This window comes from Myotis myotis, unplaced genomic scaffold (genome assembly GCF_014108235.1).
Source record: "Myotis myotis isolate mMyoMyo1 unplaced genomic scaffold, mMyoMyo1.p scaffold_m19_p_9, whole genome shotgun sequence".
NCBI lineage: Eukaryota > Metazoa > Chordata > Mammalia > Chiroptera > Vespertilionidae > Myotis > Myotis myotis.
The window spans coordinates 85,106,902-85,132,623 of record NW_023416401.1 but is presented as its reverse complement, the minus strand read 5'-3'; the positions used below and the strand labels follow the sequence as shown (position 1 = coordinate 85,132,623).

At 42.5% G+C, this 25,722-nt stretch overlaps 1 protein-coding gene and 1 long non-coding RNA gene across 3 annotated transcripts in view; both read left to right on the top strand.

Moving 5' to 3' along the window:
• Positions 1-15,757: 15,757 nt before the first annotated feature.
• On the top strand, positions 15,758-18,274 carry LOC118662547. Its single transcript, XR_004969780.1, has 4 exons — positions 15,758-15,885; positions 16,439-16,639; positions 17,219-17,287; positions 17,792-18,274. It is a non-coding gene; the product is annotated as an uncharacterized LOC118662547 (long non-coding RNA).
• A 6,923-nt stretch (positions 18,275-25,197) lies between these two features.
• The window catches only part of ZNF217 (zinc finger protein 217), a 40,572-nt gene continuing 40,047 nt past the window's right edge, over positions 25,198-25,722 (top strand). For both annotated transcript variants that reach the window (XM_036321937.1, XM_036321934.1), the window contains exon 1: positions 25,198-25,701. The gene's annotated coding sequence lies outside the window, so the exon portion shown is untranslated. The remainder of the gene's footprint in view (positions 25,702-25,722) is intronic.

Here is a 25,722-nt window from a genome sequence, read left to right as displayed (position 1 = left end):
GCACCAAGGAATCAACCCTGAACCTGATCGAGGCTCCAGGTCTAACTCCTGGGTTGCTGGTTTGTTTCTTTGTTTTCAGTTACAGTTGACATTGAATATTGTATTCGTTTCATGTGTACAGCACAGGGTTAGACATCTTCCATAACTCACAAAGGAAGCCTCCATGAGTCTAGTACCCACCGGGCACCTTGCGTAGTTAGGCCATTGCTATTGACTGTACTCCCTATGCTGTATTTCATCCCCAGGACTATTTTGTTCTAAGTCCTGGTTTACAAGAGTACAGAAAAGGGAGAAACATGTTAAATGATATGGGGGGTTGGAATCAGCAGAGTTTAATGAGTGGGGACCTCTGCCCTAGCCGGTTTGGCTCAGTGGATAGAGTGTTGGCCTGTGGACTGAAGGGTCTCGGGTTTGATTCTGGATAAGGGCATATGCCCAGGTTGTGGGCTGGATCCCCAGTAGGAAGCATGCAGGAGGCAGCCAAGTGCATCTCATCATTGATGTTTCTATCTCTCCCTCTCCCTTCCTCTTGAAATCAATACAAAATATATATATTTAAAAAAAAGCCCTAACTGGTTTGGCTCAGTGGATAGGGCATCAGCATGCAGACTGAAGGGTCCCAGGTTTGATTCCAGTCAAGGGCATGTATCTTGGTTACGGGCACATCCCCAGTAGAGGGTATGCAGGAAGCAGCTGATCGGTGTTTCTCTCTCATCGATGTTTCTGACTCTCTATCCCTCTCCCTTCCTCTCTGTAAAAAAATCAATAAAATATATATTTTAAAAAAACACCACACAAAACAAAAATAAATAAAATGTGGGGGCTTCTACAGGACAAACACCCCAGATTCTTCAAAAAATAAATTGCGGGGGAGGGGAGGTGGGGAGGAGACATATGTAATACTCTTTGTAATACTTTAAGCAATAAAACAAAATTTTTAAAAATAATGTAAAAAAAATAAAAATAAATTGCAGGTGAAAGCGTCTGGGGCATCCCACAGGGCAGGGCTGGCCACAGAACCCGAGTGGTGGGAATGGCCGGCGTCCGCAGTACTGGGCACTGCTCAAATGTGGCCATTGAGCCCTTGGAATGTGGCTGTGTGCCTGAAGGATGGGATTTCTTGTTTTATGAATATTAATTTATTTAAATAGACACATGTGGCTGATGGCTACTGTGCAGAACTGTGTAGCTATAGATTAAAAGAGAATTAGAGACATGTCACCCAGCTGCCCCGAAAAGACCTTGTTTGGATTCTTTTATTTTATTTTACTTTTATTGATTTCAGAGAGGAAGGGACAGGGAGAGAGAGATAGAAGCATCAATGATGAGAGAGAATCATTGATCAGCTGCCTCCTCTACACCCCGCACTGGGGATTGAGTCTGCAACCTGGGCATGTGCCCTGACAGGGAATCAAACTGTAACCACCTGGTTCATAGGTCAATATTCAACCACTGAGCCACACCGGCCAGGCTCTTTTTTTTTTTTTTTTAATATGTTTTTATTTATTTCAGAGAGAGGAAGGGAGAGAGAGAGAAACATCAATGATGAGAGAATCATTGATCAGCTGCCTCCTGCAGGGCATTGACCCTGCAACCCAGGAATGTGCCCTTACGGGGAATCAAACTGGCAACTTCTGAGCCACACGAGCTGGATTTGTTTAGATTCTTTTTTTTTTTAATATATTTTATTGATTTTTTACAGAGAGGAAGGGAGAGAGATAGTTAGAAACATCGATGAGAGAGAAACATCGATCAGCTACCTCCTGCACATCTCCTACTGGGGATGTGCCCGCAACCCAGGTACATGCCCTTGACCGGAATCGAACCCGGGACCCTTCAGTCCGCAAGCCGACGCTCTATCCACTGAGCCAAACCGGTTTTGGCAAGATTCTTAATCAAACAAATGAACTCACCCCACCCCCTGCCCCTGTATTTTATTTCATTATTATTTTTCCATCACCATTCACAAACAAATGAACTTTAAAACATCTGTGAGCCAGGGAATTTAAACACTAGCAAAAATATTTGATGATATTAAATACGTATTACTAATTTTGTAAGGTATGATAGTGATATTGCGGTTATGCTTTTTTAAAAAACTGATTTGAGAGAGAGAGAGAGAGAGAGAGAGAGAGAGAGAGAGAGAGAGAGATTTGCTGCTCCACTTACTTTGCCCTCATTGGTTGACTTTTGGATGTGCCCCGACTGGAGATCAAGCCCAAACTTTGGTGGATGGGGACGATGCGCTAACCAACCGGGCTACCCAGCCAGGGTTGCAGGTCTGCTTTTGAAGGGAGTCCTTATGTTTTATTTATTTTTCATTCTTTATTGTTTTTTTGAAAAAAATATACATATTTTTTTACTGAATTTGTTGGGAGTCCTTATCTTTTAGAGAAACTAACATAGCAATACATTAATCTCCCCTTACCTAAGGCCTCCCTTTCCACAGTGTCAGTTACCCACGGTCAACAGCAGTCTGAAAACATTAAATGGAAAATTCCAGAAGTAAGCGATTTGTAAGGTTTGTATTGTGTGCTGTTCTGGGTAGTGTGATGAAATCTCCCACCGTCCCCCTCCGTCCGCCTGGGACACGAATCGTCACTTCATCTCATCACCTGGGCATGGTGTCCCCTCGAGACATCACAGGAGGAAGGATGAGCACAAGACAGTAAAATGTTCTGAGAGAGCGAGACCACATTCACATAACTTTTATTACGGTAGATTGTTCTACTTATTCTATTTTATTATTAGTTACTAATCTCTTATTGTGCCTAATTCATAAATTCAACTTTCTCATAAATATGTATGTATAGGAAACACCACATACTAGTATATGTAAGGCCTGGTACTACCCACGGCTTCAGGCGTCTACTGGGAGTCTTGGAAGGATAAAGGGGGCTACTCTAGATAAAATTATGTGACATCTAGGGTTTGCATTAGGATACCATAGTGCTCCCATAGTTGGGGGGTGGTGAACGCACAATACAATATACAAATAATGTATTATAGAATTGAAAACCTGAGCCCTGGCTAGTGCACTCAGTGGTTAGAGTGTTGGCCAGGGCACCAAAGGGTCCAGAGTTCTATTCCTGGTCAAGGGCACATACCTGGGTTTCGGGTTCACTCCCTGCCACTGTCAGAGTGTGAGTGGGAGGCAACCAGATCTCACATCGATGCCTCTCTCTCTCTCTAAAAAGCAATGGGGAATATATCCTCAGGTGAGGACTAAAAACAAGAATTGGAAACCTGAAACCTATGTAATTTTATTAACCAATGTCACCCCAATAAATTCAATTAAAAACAATAACGTAGTTGAGGGTGTGGGGTACAGAGGAGACAAGAGGTTCCTGAGCTACAGCTGTTGAGCTGTCTAATGAGCTAATGGAGGTGCATTGTACTCCCCCCTTTGCTTTGGCATTTGTTTGAAAGTGACCCTAATAAGAAAATTTCTGTAAAAGCTCCTTAATCAACCAGTTTTATGTATATGCCTTTCTTCCTGAGGGAGCGCCATTATAAGTGAACACTGACTTTTATAAATGAAAAGCTTTCGGTCTTAAATTATTATGAGACTTTTAAACTGGAAGGTAAAGCAGTGCTTTTAGAAAAATCACAGCCAGGCTGTGTTACCAGCTTCCTTAGAGGGGACAGGCCATTCCCATTCTTTGTGGAGTCACATACCACACTCCGCAGGGGTCCTCAAACTTTTTAAACAGGGGGCCAGTTCACTGTCCCTCAGACCGTTGTTGGAGGGCCGGACTATAGTTTAAAAACAAACTATGAACAAATTCCTATGCACACTGCACATATCTTATTTTGAAGTAAAAAAACAAAATGGGAACAAATACAATATTTGTATTTGCATGTGGCCCGCGGGCCGTAGTTGGAGGACCCCTGCTCCACTGCCAGGGCAGAGACCACTAGTTGCCCAGTATCTGTCTCTCCTCCCTCAGCAATATGATTCCCAACTTTGCTGGCACTTGGCCACCCAGATAGAAGAGAATGTTTGCCAGCCTCCTTTGCACCTGGGGGTAGCTATGTGACTCCATTCTGACCCGTGGTTGATAAGGGGAAGTGGCGTGTACAACTTCCGGGAAGTGTCTTTACAGAGGCGTGTCTCCTTTCCTGACCCCCGTTCTCGCTTGCTGGAATGTGGTCTGATGGCTGGAGCCTGAGCTGCTCTTCTGGGTCATGTGTCAGAAGCCACAGGACAGGATGGGGGACAATCCGATTGAAAGAGCCAGTTCCTGATAGGATGGAGTTCGAGGAAGGAGAAAGAAACTCTGATCTTGTTTCTCTGATATTTACAACTGATTCTGGTCCTAATTAATATAGATGCTAAAAGTTATCTTTATCTACTCCCTAATATTCACTGAGTATTTACTCTGTCGGTAGTTGATCATGCTAATTTCTCTGAGAGAAACAAGATAAAAATCATAAAATCAGACACGTAAAGGATGTTTCAATTGATTAAAAGAAACACAAAATGTATGTACTGAATACTTATTCCGTGCCAGACATTGTTCTAAGCACTTTACACACATTAATTAATCAGTTCTCACAACAAGATTAAGTTATCATTCCTATTTACAGGTGAGAAAACAGAAGCACAGAGAGGTTAAGGAACTTGCCCAAGGTCAGACAGCTTATAAAGTGTGGAGAGAGGACAGACAGATGCATTAATTAGGAAGGTTTCAGAAGGAGAGAAAGAGCTAGGGTCCGTTGGCAAATCTTTGTGAAGAAAACCAGATCTTGATTCATCCCGAAAATATTTAGTGAGTACTTTCTGAGGGCCAGGCTGAGAATGGAGCAAGCGTGGGCCTACAGTCTAGTGGGGATTAAGGAGGAGTAGGATAGAAAAAAGAGGGAGTAAGTTGTTGAATTGAGATCTTGCTTCCTAGTTTGGCTCAAATAAACATAAAAATTCAAAAAAGAAAAGAAAAAGAAGAATAAGTAGGTTGTGACTCAGGGACACGGCTGCCATGTTGCACTGTTCTGTGAAGGGTGCCCCCTGGAACTGTGCAAAACCACAGCAGTGACCCTGGATTTGAGGCTCACAGACTGACTGTGGCCACAGATGCATTTTTAAAAAATATATGTTTTTATTGATTTTTAGATGAGAGAGAGAGAGACAGAGAGAGAGAGAGAGAGAGAGAGAGAGAGAGAGAGAGAGAGAGAAACATTGATCGGCTGCCTCCTGCACACCCCCTACGGGGGACCGAGCCCAAATCCAGGCATGTGCCCTGACCAGGAATTGAACCAGCGACCTCCTGGTGCATTGGGTCAATGTGCAACCACTGAGCCATACCGGCCAGGCACCACAGATGCATTTTGGTTGGTCTGTGACATTGAGAAAGTTGAGAGACTTCTTATAAACGGCCAGATTTTTGGTTTCTTTCAGAAAAGTGCAATATTCATCAATAGTGGACTGGCGTTTCCACCTCTGGCTAAAGCTGAATATGGCTGCCCCTTCCGGCTGTGTGTTTCCTCCACGTGTCACAATTCCCAGCCCTCCCCGATGCTATAAGGGGGTATGGTAACAGGAGGCCCCTGTGTGACATGATGGTCAGTCAATTTCACGTGCCTTGTGTTGTAGATGCCAAGTGTGATGATGAGTGAAAATCACAGTATTCTATCTCCCCCCTCACCTCCCAGAAGAAAGGATTGTAAAACTAAAACCTTCACTAGCATTCTTTTTATTATTGTTTTGTTCTGTTAATCTTCACCCATGGATATTTTTCTATTGATTTTCAGAGAGAGAGAGTGGAAAGGAGGGGAGAGACAGAGAGAAACATTGATGTGAAAGAGATCAACGTCAGGGGTTGAGCCTGCAACCGAGGTACATGCCTTTGACCGGAACCAATCCTGTGACCCTTCAGTCCATGGGTCAAGATTCTATCCACTGAGCCAAACTGGCTAGGGCTTCAAGAACATGCTTATAATCAGACATGAAGCTTTTGAGACCCTTCTAAACTGTAATACTAGTGATGACAATTTGATTATCAGAGAAACAAGAACTCTTTTGGAAGACAAAGAAGTTGGTTCATTCTATATGCAGAAACATAATGTTTTCTCCTTTTTTCAGAACTACGCCCCAAATAAAAAAACAAAACAAAGCAAAAAGATCCCGAAACCTAGATGGTTATTAGCATGAAAAAGATCACTAAAAGTAGATAGTCACGCACACTTTGCAAATCAATAAGACAAAATCAATCTCTCTGAAAGGTTTATCTCCTCTTGAAAGCAAACTAGGCATCAGGCAAAGGAGGGAATAAAAAAACAAACTCATATTTTTCTTGTCTGTAAGCCCAGCGTTGACTGGCCCCTGCTTCCGTTCACACTATTCTTCCCCATGCTAGAGTTTCTCTGACCTTATTATTATCTTTTAGTTCCTCATATTTTCATGCTGCTTCCTATCCCAGGGCCTTTGCACATGCTATTCCCTCTGCTTAGAAATCGCTTCCTTTTTCTAACTTCTCCCTGCTTATTTCTTACAATCCTGCCTTTAGCATAGTTGATTTCTTTGTTATTTTTTAAAATTAAATGTATTGGGGTGATATTGATGAACAAGACATGGTTGATATCTATTCTCCCTGCAGGTCTCAATTCAACTGTGCCTTCTACCTAGAAGCCTTATCCAGCTTGCACCACCTCTAGGGCCAGGTCCCTTGCAGATATATGGTCATAGCTCCAGGGCTGATGTGGTCTCAAAGTATGTTTGCCTTCATGGGCCTCTTCCTCCATAAAAGGATATTTTTTAAAAAATATATTTTATTGATTTTTTACAGAGAGAAAGGTAGAGGGATAGAGAGTTAGAAACATCGATGAGAGAGAAACATCCATCAGCTGCCTCCTGCACACCCCCCACTGGGTATATGCCCACAACCAAGGTACATGCCCTTGACCGGAATCGAACCTGGAACCCTTGAGTCCGCAGGTCAACGCTCTATCCGCTGAGCCAAACCGGTTAGGGCCATAAAAGGATATTGAAAACTATATTTTGCAACTGCATTGGCATAAAGATAAATGTAATCCAGCCTGGATTTATTATTATATATTCATTATTATTATGTTTATTTTCTTCTTCTGGCTTTCAAAGGCATTAAAATGGAAACATAGTATCGTGGGCCCCAGATGCTCTACCTCGTCCCTGCTGGAGGAGCTGGCCCTCACAGCCTGTGTATACTTTCTCCCCAGCACTTATTCCAATTGCATCTAAATCCCCCAGGGTGACACTCAGAGGGTGAGAGACCTCTAGATTCCAGGGAGGCCTGCCAATCTGCATTTTTAACTAAGCCTTCTTAATTCTGACGCTTACAAGTGGTTAAGAGCCACTACACAGTCATTAATGCCGGTTCACCTAGCTGAAACTTTGACCACAGTCAGGGCCATGTTTCCTTATGCAATTCTGCATTTCTGCTCCAGTGCCAGTTCTGGCACCTATTAGGTGCTCAATATGCTTTCAGTGAATAAGCAAAAGAACAGGAGGTGCTTGGCCATGTTTTACAGGGCTCCCATTTGGTCCTGGCTGCAAGCAAGTGACTATATTTTCAAGGAGTGAGTACATTATATGTTATTATATTGACATATATATTATTAATATAATATAGATATTATATTGACATTACACATCAATGTACCCCTGTCTACTAATATATCGCCTGATAGAGTAGGTCTGCCATCAATGTACATTGTTGAATGGTTGTCCATGGGTGTAAGATTTTCATATATATCACTCTGTCATGACCTTATCAGATTACAGATTAACCATTTCATAAATCTCATCCTATATCTGTTTTTTAAAATCTTATTTATTGATTGATTTTAGAGAGACAGAGAGACTGATTTTTTTTTTCAGATATGCCTCAAATTTTAATAAGATGCCCTATACACACATTTGCTATGAAAATTTTGAATAGCGCATCAAAAAATTTGTTATAATTCAAGTAAGTACAAGAATCAGGTTTATAGCTAAATCAACTCTATGTCATAATTCTCCACTATAATTTAAAAATAAATTTTATTGAATGTATTGGGCTGACACTGGTTAACAAAATTATATAGGTTTCAGGTGCACAATTCCACAACATGTCAACTGTACGTTGTATTGTGTATTCACCACCCCAACTCAAGCCTCTGCCATTACCATTTATCCCCCCATTATCCTCCCCTTCTCTCCCCAAATCACCACACTGTGGTCCATGTCTATGAGTTCTCTTTTTGCTCAATCCCTTCACCCCCAGCCCTGCTCCTTGATAATATTATCAGAAGGATCTCTAGCCTGGCTGGCATGGCTCAGTGGTTGAGCGTTGACTTATGAACCAAGAGGTCATGGTTCGATTCCTGGTCAGGGCACATGCCCAGGTTGCAGGCTCGAACCCCAGTGTGGGGCATGCAGAAGGCAGCCGATCAATGATTCTCTCTCATCATTGATATTTCTATCTCTCTCTCCCTCCCTTCCTCTCTCTGAAATTAATAAAAAATATATTAGAAGGAGGAGGAGGAGGAGGAGGAGGAGGAGGAGGAGGAGGAGGAGGAGGAGGATCTCTATATGGGCAATGAGGGCAGCTACATCTAAATCTTCTGAATCTTGATTCAATCTCAAGTTTCCTCTCCTGCGGGTCTTTGCTAAGCAGAGATCTAATAACTTGCAACGTCCTTTGCATCCTTTCCTTTAGAACAGTTCTCACTCCATGCCTCCTCCCGTGGAGCACGCCTTGCCTCAGCCCTGGTCCAGATCTCTGTGAGTGTTTTTCTCCGTCCTGCTGTTGGAGTGAACGTTCTGGAGGAAGGGAAAGGAATTTGGTCCTAGGGTTGAGAACTAAGGTTCTTTGCTGGTGCTTGAGTGCTGGCTGAATCTTCTTCCCCGGGCATCAGAGAGGACTCTGGGGTCGAGGGTGGGTTAAGCTTCTCTGGCGAGTCCATTGGAAGTCTAGTCACAGTCTGAAGTTCCTCCTGGATTCCATCCCCAAAGAGTTCCAGCTGAAGGTGGTGCTCAGAACTCTCAAACTGGAACAAAGCAGCCCAGAAACAATCGTGTAGCCAAGAAACAGCGAGAAAATCCCAAATTCAAACCGAGACATCGATTTTTGTTGTTCCACTTATTCATTCATGGGTTGATTCTTGTAGGTGCCCTGGCCGGGGATCAAACCCCCAACCTCTCAACCTGAGTGCACAGGGATAGCGCTCTAGCCAAGTGACCTACCCGGCCAGGGCCTCCTATATCTATTTGAATCTGAGATTCCTAAGGCCAAAGGCATAAGAAATCTATGGATTTTACGTAGATGATACATTTGGCTGCCTTTCCTCACTGTGTTTTCCTTTCAGTAAAGTTTGGGTGAATGTTGGGGCCTTGTTGTTCACGGTATCTGTTTCTGTGCTACGTTGCTTTATTGTAGGCAGAGTTCGTTCTGCAGGTTTTCTTACAAATGAAAACATTGCAGGAATCCCAAAGGAGCAAAGCTTGCGTTAGTGACTTATAAATAGCAGCAGGGTATCAACACCATTTCTAAAAGCCAGCTAATGAGAATTAAGACCCCTGAAGTATTCCTAGTAGCGTAGGTCTCACTTTGGAGTCACTGGGAAGATTTGGAAAGCGTAGGTTTTCTTGTGTTTGGTCAAGTTCCCACTTTGTCCGGCTATGAATCAGGCACCATTCATATGGAACAAGTATGGGCCCAAGTCTAGTGGGGATTAAGAAGGAGTAAATGTTTGGCTCAGTGGATGGAGCATCGGCCTGAGGACTGAAGGGTCCCAGGTTCGATTCTGGTCAAGGGCATGTACCTTGGCTGCAGGCACATCCCCAGTGGGGGGTGTGCAGGAGGAGGCTGATCGATGTTTCTCTCTCATTGATGTTTCTAACTCTCTATCCCTCTCCCTTCTTCTCTGTAAAAAATCAATAAAATATATTTTTTTAAAAAAAGGAGTAAATTGTGGGATTGATGTTTCCTGCTTTTAGCCTCCATTACACCTAAAAGAAGACATTTAACAAAACTACTGAAATATTGGCCGCTTCCTATACCCATATTTGTAAATATTTACGTATCTTGCTAAGTTCCTGGATTTCTTTGTCTTCTGATCTTAAAATGTGGTGCACTTCTTAGGGTGGGATTGCATATTATGGAAATCCTTCATTGAATTAAAAGAAATTTAATTTACTGATTTGGGAGAGAGAGAGGAAGGGAGAGACAGATTGTGAGAGAGAAACATCGATTTGTTGTTCCACTTATGTATGCACTCTTTGGTGGATTCTTGTATGTGCCTTGACTGGGGATTGATCTCAAAACCTTGGCATAGCGGGAGGATGTTCTAACCACTGAGATACCCGGCCAGGGCCTCCATTGCTCTGAATGCTTATTATGGTATGTAATCCTGCGATTGAATCTGTTAAAGTGTACAAGGGCTGGATAATGGAGTTACTGTAATTTGTTAAACAGCCTTTCAATAAAATATTACCCTTACTAAAAATATTTTTTAAAAAGGTATAGGTGAGTGGAAAACACCCCAATTGTGAGCCCTGGTTGGTGTGCTCAGTGGATAGAGCATCAGCCTTCACACTGAAGGGTGGCGGGTTCAATTCCCATTCAAGGGCATGTACCAGGGTTTCAGGTGTTTTATTTGTGTGTGTGTTTTTAATATATTTTTGTTGATTTCAGAGAGGAAGGGAGAGGTCTAGAGAGATAGAAACATCAATGAGAGAGATTCACTGATTGGCTGTCTCCTGCACACCCCACACTGGGGATCGAGCCAGCAACCTGGGCATATGGCCTGACCGGGAATGGAACCGTGACCTCCTGGTTCATAGGTCGACGCTCAACCACTGAGCCACACTGGCCAGGCACAGGGTTTCAGGTTTGGTCCTCAGTTCCAGTCAGGGCGTGTGAGGGAGGCAACCAATTCATGTCTCTCAATACCCTCTGTTGAGGATTAACAAAATAAACAAACAACTTCAAAAAAAAAAAACCACCCCAATTGTGGTGGAGAGAAGGTTCTGGCATATAGCCTGAGCTGGTGGTGTGTGGCTTTGTCACCATAAGTCTGTTTTGCTCAATAAGAATTAAAAAGTTCCCCAAACTGTTTCAGACAATGAAATCATTTTAACTTTCTCTTGTGGGGTTTACATGGCCTTCACTTTAAGACGAGAGCCTCCATCCACAGAATGGGAAGCTGAGTTAAACGGTGCTCGCCTTGGCCTCTGCATGCGCTCTTCAGTGTCCGGCACACGTCCCGATAGTAACAAACACCAGTGTTAGAGGCCATGCAAGCTCTGCACACACCTCCGTGTCTGAGAGATAGCTTTCTTACGCTGGTTAACACTGCGCTGTGACATCCACATGGCATGTGCTGCATTTAAAAATATGTGTTTGTATGAAAACTGAGCCCTTTTATTTTTTTCACTTCCCCTTTCAAAGAAGGAAGAGATAAATCATGAGAACAGAACTGATATTAGGAATTTGGTTCCAAAACACAGAAGCTTCCAGGGAATGTGATGAAGTCCATGTAGGTAAAACGGAACTGTTCTTTCTATTTCATCCTGAATGATTATTCGGTTCAGAATGAGGACACTGAAAATAGCGAATTATCCAAGAAAAATATTATTTTTTTCTTTTCATGCTTCAGTTTATTGATACCTAATCTCGTTTCATAAAAGATGACGTTTTCGCCCGGCTGGCGTGGCTCGGTGTTGGGCGCCGACCTGTGGGCTGTGTGTGTGTGTGTGTGTGTGGCAGGGGAGGGGAGGTGGGGTCGAGGTTCAATTTCCGACTGGGGCGCATGCCCAGGTTGCGGGATCCGACACCAGTGAGGGGCATAGGGGGTGGGTAGCCGATTGGTGGTTCTCTCTCATCATTGCTGTTTCTAACTCTCTTGCCTTTCCTCTCTAAAATCAATTAAAAAATATACATTAAAAAAAAGAAAAAGATGACCTTTTCACCCTGGCTGGTTGGCTCAGTTGGTTGGAACATCGTCAGAAACACCAAAAGGTTGCAGGTTCAATTCCCATCAGGGAACCTGTAAGAAGCAACCAATGAATGAATAAATAAGTGGCACAACAAATCGATGCCTCTCTCTCTCTCTCTCTCAAATCAACAAACATATCCTCGGGTGAGGATAAAGGGGGGAAAAAGGATGATGTTTCCCATCTTGCACATGTTTAAAGATTGAATAAACATTCTTGTATATTTCAAAATGTACAAGAGTCCTAGTCAGTTTGCTCAGTGGTTAGAGTGTCGGCCTACGGTCTGAAGGGCCCTGGTCAAGGGCACGTCCTTTGGTTGCAGGCTTGACCCACAGCCCCGGTCTGGGCATGTGTGGAGGCAACCAATCCATGTATTGCTCTCACATCGATGTTTTTCTTCGTCTCTACTCCTCCTTTCCACTCTTTCTAAAAATCAATGAAAAAGATATCCTCAAGTGAGGATTAACAACAACAACAAAAACAAAAACAAAAAAAAGAGAAAGAGCCGAAACCGGTTTGGCTCAGTGGATAGAGAGTCGGCCTGCGGACCGAAAGGTCCCGGGTTCGATTCCGGTCAAGGGCAGGTACCTGGGTTGCGGGCACATCCCCAGTAGGAGATGTGCAGGAGGCAGCTGATCGATGCTTCTCTCTCATCGATGTTTCTAACTCTCTATCTCTCTCCCTTCCTCTCTGTAAAAAATCAATAAAATATATTTTTTAAAAAAGAGAAAGATTTATATAGACATATAAGTATATTTTAAAAGATGTATTTAAAATATATTAAAGATTAAACTAAACTTTTGTTTGTAGACACTAGTAACTATAAAATAAAATATAATTAAGTCAAATATATGTTTTCCCAAGCATTGTGGCTAGATCTGATTTGCTGTTGCTTGATTGCATTTTTCTCCTTTATTATGTTTTGCTTTTATAAAAAATATATTTTTATTGATTTCAGAGAGGAAGGGAGAGAGAGAGATAGAAACATCAATGAGGAGAGAACCATTGATTGGCTGCTTCCTGCATGGCCCCTACTGGGCATTGAGCCTGCAACCTGGGAAATGTGCCTTTGACTGAAATCGAACCCGGGACCCTTCAGTCGGCAGGCTGATGCTCTATCCACTGAGCCAAACTGGCTAAGGTTATGTTTTGCTTTGTAAAAACTTTTATTTATTTATTTTAGAGAGAGGAAGGGCGAGAGAAACATAAATTTGTTGTTCCCCTTATTTATGCATTCATTGATTGCTTCTTGTGTATGCCCTGACCAGGGATTGAACCCACAACCTTGGCATATCCGGAGGATGCTGTAGCCAACTGAGCGACCTGGCGAGGTTGTTTGTCTGTCTTCTTGATTTTTGATTGTTTCTAGTTTGCTTGTTGGTTGTTTTTTCTATCGCTGTTTTTTAAGACAGTAACTATTTGTCCTTTAGCTAGTGAATAAAATCCTTCAAGTTTTAACATTTTATGGTTTCAATTTATAAGCATTTAAAATGAACTGAAATGAATGTGCTCCAAGCTATCGCGCGCAGCCCTGACCCTTAAGCATACATAATATTTTCTCTCTGAGCTGACCTAGCTAGGGATCCCCAACGTGTTTGCGTTTGCGTTGCAGCCACTGAGTTGGCTCAAAGAGTTAAAGGAAGCATTCATGAGCAGAAGGAAAGTGTTGACCCCCGATCCATGTCACACACCTTTCTCCGTGGCTTCCTGTCCGCCCAAGTCTCTGTACTGAGACTCGCGACTCTCACCTACCCTCCTGGCACAAACTGAAAAAATCCTGCCCCTGGGACAGAGGTCAGCGAGCCACCTTCATGGAAGGTTTGCAGGCTGGCTTGACGCCCGGAGGCAGCACAGAATAGTGAGTCAGCAGGGCCGCTGAGCGGTGTGAACTCTGGCGGGCTGGTTAACACTTCTGTGCCTCCGTTTACTCCTCTGTACAATGGGATCTGTCCCTTTGGGCGGCAGGAAGAGTGCAGGGAGTTAATGCATAGGAAACACGTGGAAGAGCAAGACATGGGCCTGTGTGCCAGGAGAGCGTGGTGTGGCCTGGGGACAAGCCCCCCTCCCCCAGTGGCTACTGCTCTGAAATCAGAGTCCATGCAGGAGGGAGGATCTGGAACCTTGGGAGGAGGTGGGGGGGAGCGGTTACTAAAAGAACAAAGCTTTCTTTTACTGCTGCCGAAAATGGAATGGTGCGCGGAGGACGGCTCTTCTGCACGGGAGGAGTGCCGGCGGGGGACAGAAAATGCTGACTTCTGCCGCCGGCCGCGCCGGGAGGAGGGACTCGCAGCTGAGCAATAAGCCATGTTCCTCCTGCGCAGCCCGTCCCTCTCCCGCGACTGGAAACGCCGTGACGGACCGTCCAAGGTCTCCCGGGCACTTTACAGGAAGCCCAGGAGGAAGGCTGCACCCGGACCATCCGTTTGTAACCGGGGCTGCCGCGCGCGGGCTAAGAGAGCCCTCCGCCACTGTCCGGCTCGTCCCGAAACTGCAGCCTTTTTCCCTTTGGGCCAGTGATAACCACCCATTGTGTGACTTACGCAGTGTGAGTTACCAAAAAATGCGAGGCTTTAAAAACAATATGTTTTTGTCCTAAATGACAAAAAAAAAGATCATTGTAAAAAAAATGTGAAAAATATACACACCGAGAGGAAGTTAAAAATCATTGGATCCCTCTCCCTTCCTCTCTGTAAAAAAAATCAATAAAATATATTTTAAAAAATCATTGGGAATGTTTAATAGCATCTCAGCGGAGGAGAAAGAGTTGGAAAAAGTCCCTCCTCTGTGGTGCAGAATCTGGGATTTTTTTTTAAGATGTTGGGATAGAATAATACCAAAATAAACTCAAGGAGAAAAAGAGGAAGCCGTTCTGCACAAATACTAGAACTGAGACCACTTCCTTCTCAAGTGGGTACATCCTCCGCGATGAGCAAGGACAGGATCTTCAAGGTAGGAAGTAGAAACGAGGTTCCAGGGGACAGGACGCGGGGGCGGGGTGTGGGGGCCCAGCGCTCTGCCCGGACCCTGGACTGCAGTCTGGGCTCTGCAATTGATTAACTCTGTGACCTTGGGAAGGTGACGGTCTCTCTGAGGTCCCCTCTCTAAAACTCGCAGAGTGATATTAAGGCAACGTGCCTGTAAAATAATTTTAACAGAACCAGGGGGCACAGTTCCAAGCTTTTCTGTATTATTGTCTGGATCAAAACATTGCTTCCTTGTTGTCGACATTATTTATCTCCATGGATTTCCAGCTGTTTGTGAAGGCGAAATAAGCTGCTTCCAATGGGCCTATTTAGGAACTTTGATGGTTTAACCTCGTGCATTTCTCCAAAGTCATGTGTTGAGAAACAGGTCCCCAGAAATATGCTTCCTCAGCCTGAAAGAGAGGAGGTGACGCTGTCCTGAGGCTATAAAGCCACCTCCCTCGAAGGTATGTTTGGTTTTTTAATTTATTTTTCAATTACAGTTTACTTTCCATAGTCACCTCGCTCAGTTTCTTCCTAACCCACGCATGTGCTGGCTGCCTTTGGACACGGATAAACGTGTCCTCCTCACAAATACTTAAGTGCTCTTGATAAACGGATCAAGAAGTTGGTATTTCCACGCCAAACACATCCTCATCTCTACCCCATCTCTGGCCAAATTCGGGCTCTGGCCCTGAATGTGCAACGTCTCCGAAAAACATGCCTGCCTATCTGGGAGCCCACACCCTTTTGCTGTCCCACATGAAACCTGGCGGCAGGCCAAGGGTATGGCCAAAGAGTGTGCCAGAGCGAATTAATCACTGCCCCCTCCCCCCAGGAAGGGACAGAGCCCCCCCTCCTGGGGGCGCTGCTGAGCCCACCACCCTGCTGGACATCCCTCAGGGCATCAGGAGTCTGTTCAATTCCTCCAGCTACTGGTTGGCTTCCCTGAGCCTGCTTTTGGCACAGGTAGGAGAGGAGGAGGGAAAAAAATGGTGTAAGCAAGTTTCGAAATCTTAGATCATTTCATGAATGACTCAGTGTTTCCTTCTGGAAAAGTGCAATAATGGGCTTTCATTAATAACTTAGCTCTGAAAAGAGGCTCTAACGTGGAGGAGCCTTGGTGCTCTCTGAACCCGGCGTCCTCCCTCCAGCCTCCATTTTTCTGGCCTCCCCAGGAATTTTATTCACTTGATAACGGGGGCTTGTTGAAAAATAACCTGTCATAGACTTCCTCCTTCAGGCTTCCTGTTCTTTCTGAGAAAAGTACCGAGGTTGTCTCTTTCTTTCTCTTTTCTTTTTCTATTTAAAAATATTCAAAATATAATGTATCAAATTGACACAACCTTAAACTCACACAATATGAACCAATTACATTTTAATAAGAGACTAGAAGAGAATAGCCTGGTATTTATTTATTTCTAAAATGAGAATGTCATACAGTGGATTGCTTTAGTGTGTGAAATACATAACTAAATATGTTTCAAATATTATCTTTAATTTGGCTACATTTCAATTTTAGAATTAAAAGGGGAAAAGCAACAACAACAAGAAAAACAAATAAGAGCTCTGTGTCTTCCTGCCTCTGCACATCAACAGCCCTAAGTTTTGATACAGAAGAAAGACATCCAGGCTTCCGGGCCGGGGACTCCAGCTCAGAGCCATAAACCCAGAGGACGTCTCCAGTGACTCATTACTGGAATAAATGTTGCTAATGTGAAAGGTATGCAAATAGAGCTTAAACGGGTGAAGGAAGACGCTGCAAGCCGATAAATAACATCCAGAATGTTACTGTGGTTACGGTGGACTCTATTTGCATACAGGCTTATCTTGTTTTTAAAGAAGGAGGGGGAGTAAAAAAAGGAGGAGGAAGAGAAAAATCCCAACTTTCGCCTCCTGTTCTCAAAATCCAATCTCTGAAGAAGGCCTGGTCTTTCAAGCCATGTTAACCAGCAAGAAGTGCTTTGTGTGGCAGAATCCAAAACACATCCAATACATTTGCTAGTATGTAGAATGCAAACACGGGCTAGCCTCAGGTCATCTTACTGAGAGAATTGCACAATCAAACTTTTTGTCATCTAGGGTGGTGTGCTGGGTCAGGACTGATCTGTCACTACTCCGGTTTCAGGAGTGGCCCTGCCCGGTGGCTGGACTCATCACTAGTGGGTCCCTGGCTCCTCTTCCAAGTCAGACTGAGAGAGAATGAAATAGAGAGAGAGAGAGAGAGAGAGAGAGAGAGAGAGAGAGAGAGAGAGAGAGAGAGACGCCCCTAGTAGATCCTGAGCTCTATCTCAAATTACAGATCTTGCAGCACCGAGTCCTGTGAATGAAAGCCAGAATGACTCGTCATTCGGGAAGGAGAGCTCACACTGTGAGTCTTATTTACGTCTGTGTAGGCATGTATTTGCCCATGTTGGGCTCTGGAAAACGCCGTGCTTCCTTACCATTGCTCATCCATGTAAGGTGGACATAGTTCTAGGAAACAGATGAGCAAAGTCCACACTGACTCAGAAAGAGAATGGATTTGAATAAATGCTTCAGAAAATGTCTACATTAGTCTCACACACGTAGGTAGGCAAGCTCACGGGAGGCAGGGGCCCTGCAGAAGCCCCCTGTGGCACCCACCAGGCAGCGTCTCCAGCCCCCAATTCAGCATCTTAAGAAGGAGGGGGAGCCCTGGCCGCCGGGTAGTTCAGTTGGTTAGAGCCCAGTCAGATATGTCAAGGTTTCGGGTTCCATCTCTAGTCTGGACACATACAAGAAGTAACCAATGAACGCATAACAAATCTCTCTCTCTCTCTCTCTCTCTCTCTCTCTCTCTCTCTCTCTCTCTCTCTCTCCTCTTCCTCTCTTTCTATAAAATCAATAAAAAAAGAAAAAGGAAGATCAATGTGGGAAGAATCCAGAGAATTCATGAAATACACTCAAAACCATTCAAACGCTATAAAGATTCGTTTCATAAGTATCTTCAGTGTTTTCTTTGATATGGGTATTTAATCTAATTTTGGGACCATTTGTCAAGATGAAGCAGGTTTCCTATTTAGAGTTCCTGTGCACCCCCGCCCCCATCCTGGCTCCCCAAATAAAGTTGGATTCTGAAATGGAAAGTGAGACAAGGGAGGAGTGATAAGAAGCGGATGTACTGACAGAGAGAGGTGGCTTATTTTAATGAGCTTGGTCCCTTAAGATTATCATACATACTGGTACACATGCATTAGTGTACTTAAAAATCACAGCTTTATATGTGTTTTTTAAAAGAAGTTAATGCCTGCTTCTGGTATCCAATTCAAGAGATACAAAGGGGACACAGAAAAAGCTAGTCCTCCCCTCCCCACCCCACCCCTTTGTCCCCCTGGTTCCCAGCCTCTCAGGTCCCCTCCCTAGAGGTCACCACTAAGACCAGAGTGAAGATTTTTTTAAAGGAGATAATTATCCTGTCAATTTGGTTTTCCTTTATAACGTGAATACATTTTTGGGGTCTTTATTCCTGGATAATTCCCTCTGAAATACCCTAAGATACAGGAGGATTTAAAAAAAAAAAAAAAAAAAGAGGTTTGGGGTATGACAGTCTTTACCTGGGAGGGTTTTAATTCAACTGTGAAACCTTTTTGTTTTTTCTGCCCCATCCTACCTGACCAGAGGAGTTCCGTGAGGGTGGTGAGGGGAGGTGAGCAGCCTGTTCAGCATTTGTAGTCTCTAAATTTGTATAAGAGAAAGAAAACAAGACATGATTGAAGAAGCAAACATTTTTAACACCCGAGGAAAATCATCATTGGAAAAGATCAGGTGAAAAAGCAGAATGCTACCAAGTACTAAGCCATCTTTCAAGAGCTGCAAGCAGCACTGGCGGGGTAGCTCAGCTGGTTAGAGCATCGACCTGATACCCCAAGGTTCAAGCCCTGGTCAGGGCACATTTGGGGGGTCAATCAATGGATGCATGAATAAATGGGACAACAAATTGATGTTCCTCTCTTTCTCTCTCTCCCCTTGCCTCTCTTTCTAAATCAATAAATAAAAAAATAAAGCTGCGCCCAGACCGGTTTGGCTCAGTGAATGGTGCGTCAGCCTGCGGACTGAAGGGTCCCAGGTTTGATTCTGGTCAAGGGCATGTACCTTGGTTGCGGGCAAGTCCCCAGTGGGGGGCGGGGGGTGCAGGAGGCAGCTGATCAATGTTTCTCTCTCATCAATGTTTCTAACTCTCTATCCCTCTCCTTTCCTCTCTGTAAAAAAAAAATCAATAAAATATATTTTAAAAATAAATAAATAAATAAAGCTGCAAGCAAACACCATCATGGCAATGGCAGTTATTTCTGTTTCTGAGTGTTGTCTGTTGGCCTTATGGGTGATTTCTGTAAGTTTCAAACTTTGTATAATAAACAATAAGGATTTCTAGTCATAAAGATAAAGAAGTACTTTTAAGGTTTATACATTGCATACTAGACTGTATTCTCTGGCCTTTTCTAAGGATATTGCCAACTTTGAGAATTCTTATACTTAATATATGGCAAGTAATAGGCCTAATAACAACATTCTTCTACTTTTTGCTCCGTTATCCTAAATTACTCTGATTTATGTACTGTGGCATCTACTATGTTCTACTTAAATTTGTTCAACAAACATTTAAATAGAGTTTAACCAATAATACCTATATAATTTCCATGCCTATCCCACAGTTTGGGAAATGGTACTTTTAATTTTATGCAGGAAATTCTGTACCAGTTCAATACATTTAAATTAAACTTGAATATTGAGGGTCTGATTGATTTGTTTTTATTTACTTTAAATATATTTTTATTGATTTCAGAGAGATAGAATGATGAGAGAGAATCATTGATCGGCTGTCTCCTGCACGCCCCCCACTAGGGATTGAACCTGCAACTCGGGCATGTGCCCTAGACCAGAATCAAACCCGGGACCTTCAGTCCACAGGCCGACGCTCTATCCACTGAGTCAAACCAGCCAGGGCTGATTGGATTTTTTAGTGGGTGCATTTTGACACCTACAAAAAGCCTGAGAATGGACCACAGACACTATCAATATTCTACAAACTCCCCTGGCAGCAGCCACTTGACTTAATCAGCTTAATAATTCATTAACACTTGTAATGTTACTTTTCAATTGTATGCTGTGCGTACTTAAAAGTAAAAAGGACAAAAATAAGTTTGAGGGGGAAAACATTTTAATTGTTTTCAAATGTTCCAATAAAACTGAAACGCATACACTCTTGCTCAAGAATGTCCTTGCCAGATTATTACATACTTGCTTGCCAAATCTCTCTAGCTTTCTCCTATTTTCTTAATCTTAGAAACTACAGACAATATTAAAGGTTGCTGGCTGGTCAGAACACATAAATGCTCTCAAAAGGCTTTTAAATGTTCAAATGTCATAGGAAGGAATGGGAAAAAAAAATCAGATCTCCACTCTTCAAAACAATTAAAAATTTATGAGTCAGAAAATAGCAAAATAATCTTAAACTCCCAAGAACAAAGTATTACTTTTTTTTTTGCATTCATGTTTAAATAACCATTTTGTTATCTTCAACTGTAGTTCCTGCTGAGAACATCCCAATAAACGGCCAGTCTGTGTGACTAAGGAAATACTCTAACTTCTGATCCACTGATAGGAGAAGAAATATCACCACGGCCAGGAGGTCTCGCAGGTCACTATCTAACAGACGGTGGCACCAGCGCAGGCCCAGCTCCGCGATGAGGGAGCGGTGGTAGTGCCTCAGCCATGAGGCGTCTGCTAAGATTATTTCAGGCCATTGAATGACACCAGGTGGGCATCCTGCACGCTGGGTTCTATATGAAAGAAGAGGGTGTCCTGTGTTCAACGCCGAAGCTTTGAATGATTACAGGGTAAAATGCCAGCTTTTTCTGATGAATTTGCAATATTTTGCCACATACTTGAAAACTAATATAGACACAACATCTTTTTTTAAAAAAATATATTTTATTGATTGTTTACAGAGAGGGAGAGGGATAGAGAATTAGAAACATCGATGAGGGAGAAACATTGATCAGCTGCCTCCTGCACACGCCCCACTGGGGATGTGCCCGCAACCAAGGCACATGCCCTTGACCAGAATCAAACCTGGGGCCCTTCAGATCGCAGGTCGACGCTCTATCCACTGAGCCAAACCAGCCAGGGCAAGACACAACATCTTTAATAACTTGTAAAAGTAAAGTGAAGAGCAGACATTGTTTTCTAATATACAGAAGTGGAAGGCAACAAAATGTTAGGGTAAACTTAAATATCATTTTTGTCTCAAGCGAAACTGTTTGATATGAATACCATCCTCCAAATATTCATAAGAACAATGTTATTTCAATCTTGATTTCTTTGAAGTTAAAAGAAAACTCAGCTCCTTGGGTTCAGGATTAGACTTTACAATGTACTGTTTTTATGTTTGTTTTTGAAACAGCATAGATTTTATTATTTATTTATTTATTATTATTTTTTCCCATCACCATTTATCTAAACCTCTATGTCCTCTTTCACTTCCACCACCCTCCTCTTCCTGTACTATGTTTATAAACAGTATTTTAAAGAAAAACAACAACTATGACATCTGTTTGTCTCCATAAAGACAACATCTTAGCCCTAGCTGTTCGGCTCAGTGGATAAAGTGCCGGACCAGGCCCAGGGACTGAAGGATTTTGGGTTCGATTCTGGTCAAGGAAGGTCAAGGGCACATACCTCAGTTGTAGGCTCCATCCCCACCCCAATCAGGGAGCATGTGGGAGGTAACCAATTCATGTGTTGCTTTCACGTAGATGTTTCTCTCTGTCTCTCCCCCTCCCTTCCACTCTATCCGTGGGTGAGGATTAACAACAATAACAAAAAGAATAAATCTCATTTTTTAAAAAAAAGACAATATCATAGTCATAGGGCACCTTTCATGCACCCTCATAGTATCTTATGATATAAGGTGGGAGTGGGGAAACTGAGTCAGGGTTAGAATCAAATTGTTGCTCTTACATGACCCACGAACACCAAAAGCCCAAGGTCTATTTAATTTAAGACGCACCCTTTGCTCTGGACTCAACTTGACATAATTGTTATTTTAAGTAAATGTACTTTCTCCTTCTTCTCCTTCTTCTTCTTCTTCTTCTTCTTCTTCTTCTTCTTCTTCTTCTTCTTCTTCTTCTTCTTCTTCTTCTTCTTCTTCTTCTTCTTGTAAACGTATTTTAAAATATATTTTTCATCATAATTATCTCTAGTGGTAGAAGAAATTCATTACTCTCAGGGATCAGAAGGAAAGGCTTTCTTTCCTAAGAGATCCAATGAAGGGGTGGTCTATCCCACTAAACAGCTTCAGACATTCACAAATGCCAGGAGATATAATCAGAAGAAATAAAATTCCTAAGTAGGCCTTCTTTGCTCCTTCTGAGACACCTGAGAAGGCAGGTTTGCCACTAAGGCGAACACATGTGCTTTCTGTTGGGGTTTAAGACAGTGAGCTTTTCTTATCTATCCTCTTATTTACAGCTAAAGTAATTAATTAAAAACAAAATATCAAGCTTTCAACCTGGTGGTCAAAGAAGAGAAGAATTCTTTGAGAAGACATAGTTTAGGAGAGAAATAACTGCCCTGGCTGGGTGGCTCGGTTGGTTAGAGTGTCAGATATGCCAATTTTCAGGTTTGATCCCAGGTCAGGGCACATACAAAAATCACCCAATGAATGCATAATTAAGTGGAACAATAAATTTTTCTCTCTGCTCTCCCTCTCTTTCAAATCAATAAATAAACATAAAAAATGGGGGGGGGGGGGAGGTGCCCTGCAGGCATGGCTCAGTGTTTGAGCCTTGACCTATGAACCAGGAGGTTATGGTTTGATTCCCCGTCAGGGCACCTTCCCAGGTTTCCGGCTCTATCCCCAGTAGGAGGCGTGCAGGAGGCAGCTGATCAATGATTCTCACTGATGTTTCTCTCTCCCTCTACCTCTCCCTCTCTCTGGAATCAATTAAAATACATATATCTTTAAAAAATTATTGTTTTTTATATTAAAAATTTTTTAAAGGAAGAAATACCTAAAAGGGGAAAATGGGATAATGCATTGTAGCACAGACTGAATGAGGATCCCTCAAAGTGCAAAAATAATGTTTTCCAAAGATTTTTTTGTCTGTCAAATCACCTGCTTGGAGTTATTTTACATTTCTTTAAAACCTCCAAGTTCAAAGTAAATAATTGTTAATAAGGGTTAAATACAATCTCTTTAAAATCTAATCTTTTAAAAATCCAATCTTTTTAAAATCCAGTCTTTACACGGAGAATGTTTCCTGAGAATCTGACATTTCAGTTAAGGTTGCAATCTTGTCAAAGTTGATCAAAGACATCACATTGGAATATTGTGACCCTGTTTAGAAATCTTGCATCCTGTATGAATTCTGCTAGAGAACTTGAGTACAAATCGGGAACTTAATTTAAGATAATTCATACTAAAAAAGAAACTTCTGGCCTGGTATGCTACTTTGACTCTTTGGTCTATTAATAATGAAGAGAACTATTTTATTGTGGTTTTTTTTTTTTACTTTTAAAATATATTTTTATTGATTTTTAGAGAGGAAGGGAGAGGGCTAAAGAGATAGAAACATCAGCGAGAGAAACATTGATCGGCTGCCTCCTGCACGTCCCTTACTGGGGATTAGGCCTGCAAATTGGGCATGTGTCCTGACCAGGAATTGAACCAGTGACCCTTGGTTCATGGGTTGATGCCCAACCACTGAGCACACTGGCCGGGAGAGAACTGTATTTTTAAGTTAGGAAAGCGTACATTTATGCTGCTCCCAACTGTGACCCCAGTATCTGCGACCCCAGAGTGTCCTCGAAGTCCCAAAACAAAGAATATGCATAAGGTCACCAGGACATCTTCAATCTGCAAAAATGAGACTACAGTGGAACAGAGTCTCACAGAATAAAATAGGATGAAATAAAAAACAAAGTAAAGCAGTTTAATAAAACAAATTAAATAACACTATGCAGATTTCCAGACGTTATGGAAATCCTCTACTGAGCTCTGAGCTTGTGGGGTGTGCCGGGCCAGCTGAGTAGCTGGATGAAATGGGAAACTCCACGCAGGAAGTGCTGCTGGTGCTAATTAAGGAATGTGGAACCCTTCCTTCTGAGTCAGCTGGGCGGTATGTGGGACTCTGTGCTGCTTACATGAGGATTGCAGGCGACTTTAGAAAGAAAACCAGAATATCTTGCCACTTAACATTTAAGAGGCAAGACTTGGTATGTGTGTGTGTGTGTGTGTGTGTGTGTTTAAATGGTTCCTAATCTTTAAAATGGCTCGTTGCAGCTGGCCTTTTATCAGCTGATTGTATTCCAGCATCATCTCCTCTTCGGATGGCACGGAGCTATCCCATAGAATAGATATGGGCCATTTACGAGCTCACATTTTCAGGTACATGGCCTTATCACAGCATTCTGACGATTCACTACTCTTACACAGCAATAAAAACATCTCTGTCAGCCCTTATTTTTTATTTCTTTTTGTAAAAAAAAAAATCAAGTTAATTTTTCATTTATTTCAAATGTAATACAGGCACAGTACAAAGACATAATTCAAGAAAAAGAGGAGATAGGAAAAGGTGGTGCAGATCTCATAATCAAAAGACAACCATTTAAAATTTTGTATATGTGGCCACTAGCCATATATGGCTATTAAAAAAACCTACACACAATTTTTTAAAAAATTAAATCTTTATTGTTGAAAGTATTACATATATCCCCATTCCCCCCATTGACCCCTTCCAGCCCACCCCTGCCCACCTAAAACTTTGGAAAGGTACACAAAAGTAGAGAGAATAATAATAAAATGAACCCTCATCCCCAACACCCAGTTCTGCAGTTTCAATTTGTTAAGCACATTTGCTTCAATTCTTGTTTTTCAAAATTTGTTAAAGTATTACAAATTCCAACATATTATGTCATTCTCATAAATGTCTCAAAAAATACATATACTTTTTCTAATAACCCATAATGCCACTATCACAGATAATGAGTGTTCTCAGCAGATCCATACTAAAATTTCCCTGATAAGAAAACGTTTAAAATTTTAATGTGTACCTATATCCTCCCTTTTTGCTTACTAAAAAAAAACATGGTTTGTTAAAAAATACAATTTTGCATCTTGATTTTTTTTTTCAGTTTGATTTAACTATTTCCCAATAGCATATTTTTCAAAACTTTCTAATTGCGAAATGGCTGTGTGCAAGTGTGTGTGTGAAGTTGGGCGATGAGTTATTCCTCTCTCGGTCTGTTTCCTCGTATATATGGAGCGAGTGTGTGTGTTTTTCTGCTTCTCACAGTCAACTTGTTGCCATGAATGTCTTTGTTCATAACACCTCTCCTTGGTTCAGGAGTGTTATTGCTGCACCCAAATGTATGAACAGGGCCAGGCCCTTGACTCGTCTCCCCGAGTTGTTTACAAAAGGACTGTACCAATTTACACTTCCACTTACAAAGGATGAGAGCGCCGCTATTACAGTGTTTAAAGGCAGCGCTTTTCAGAGCTCGTATACAATCATTGGCTAGGGCTGGCTTATGTTTGTAACCATCTCAGAATAAATAAAGACACATTTTCCTCCAGCCCTGCAAACACGGCATGCGCAGACGACCGAACAACCGCAAACTAACTTTGATTAGAAGAGAAACCGGTCTATTTGAAAATGTGGTAATGAGATAGTTTCCACCCCCCGGGAAGCCGTCCTGGCGGGGGAGGGGCGCTGCGTTCCTTCTGGCCTCTCTTCCCATCCTCAAGAAGGTAGAAATGAACAGGTCAGCGTTCTCTTCGTTTAC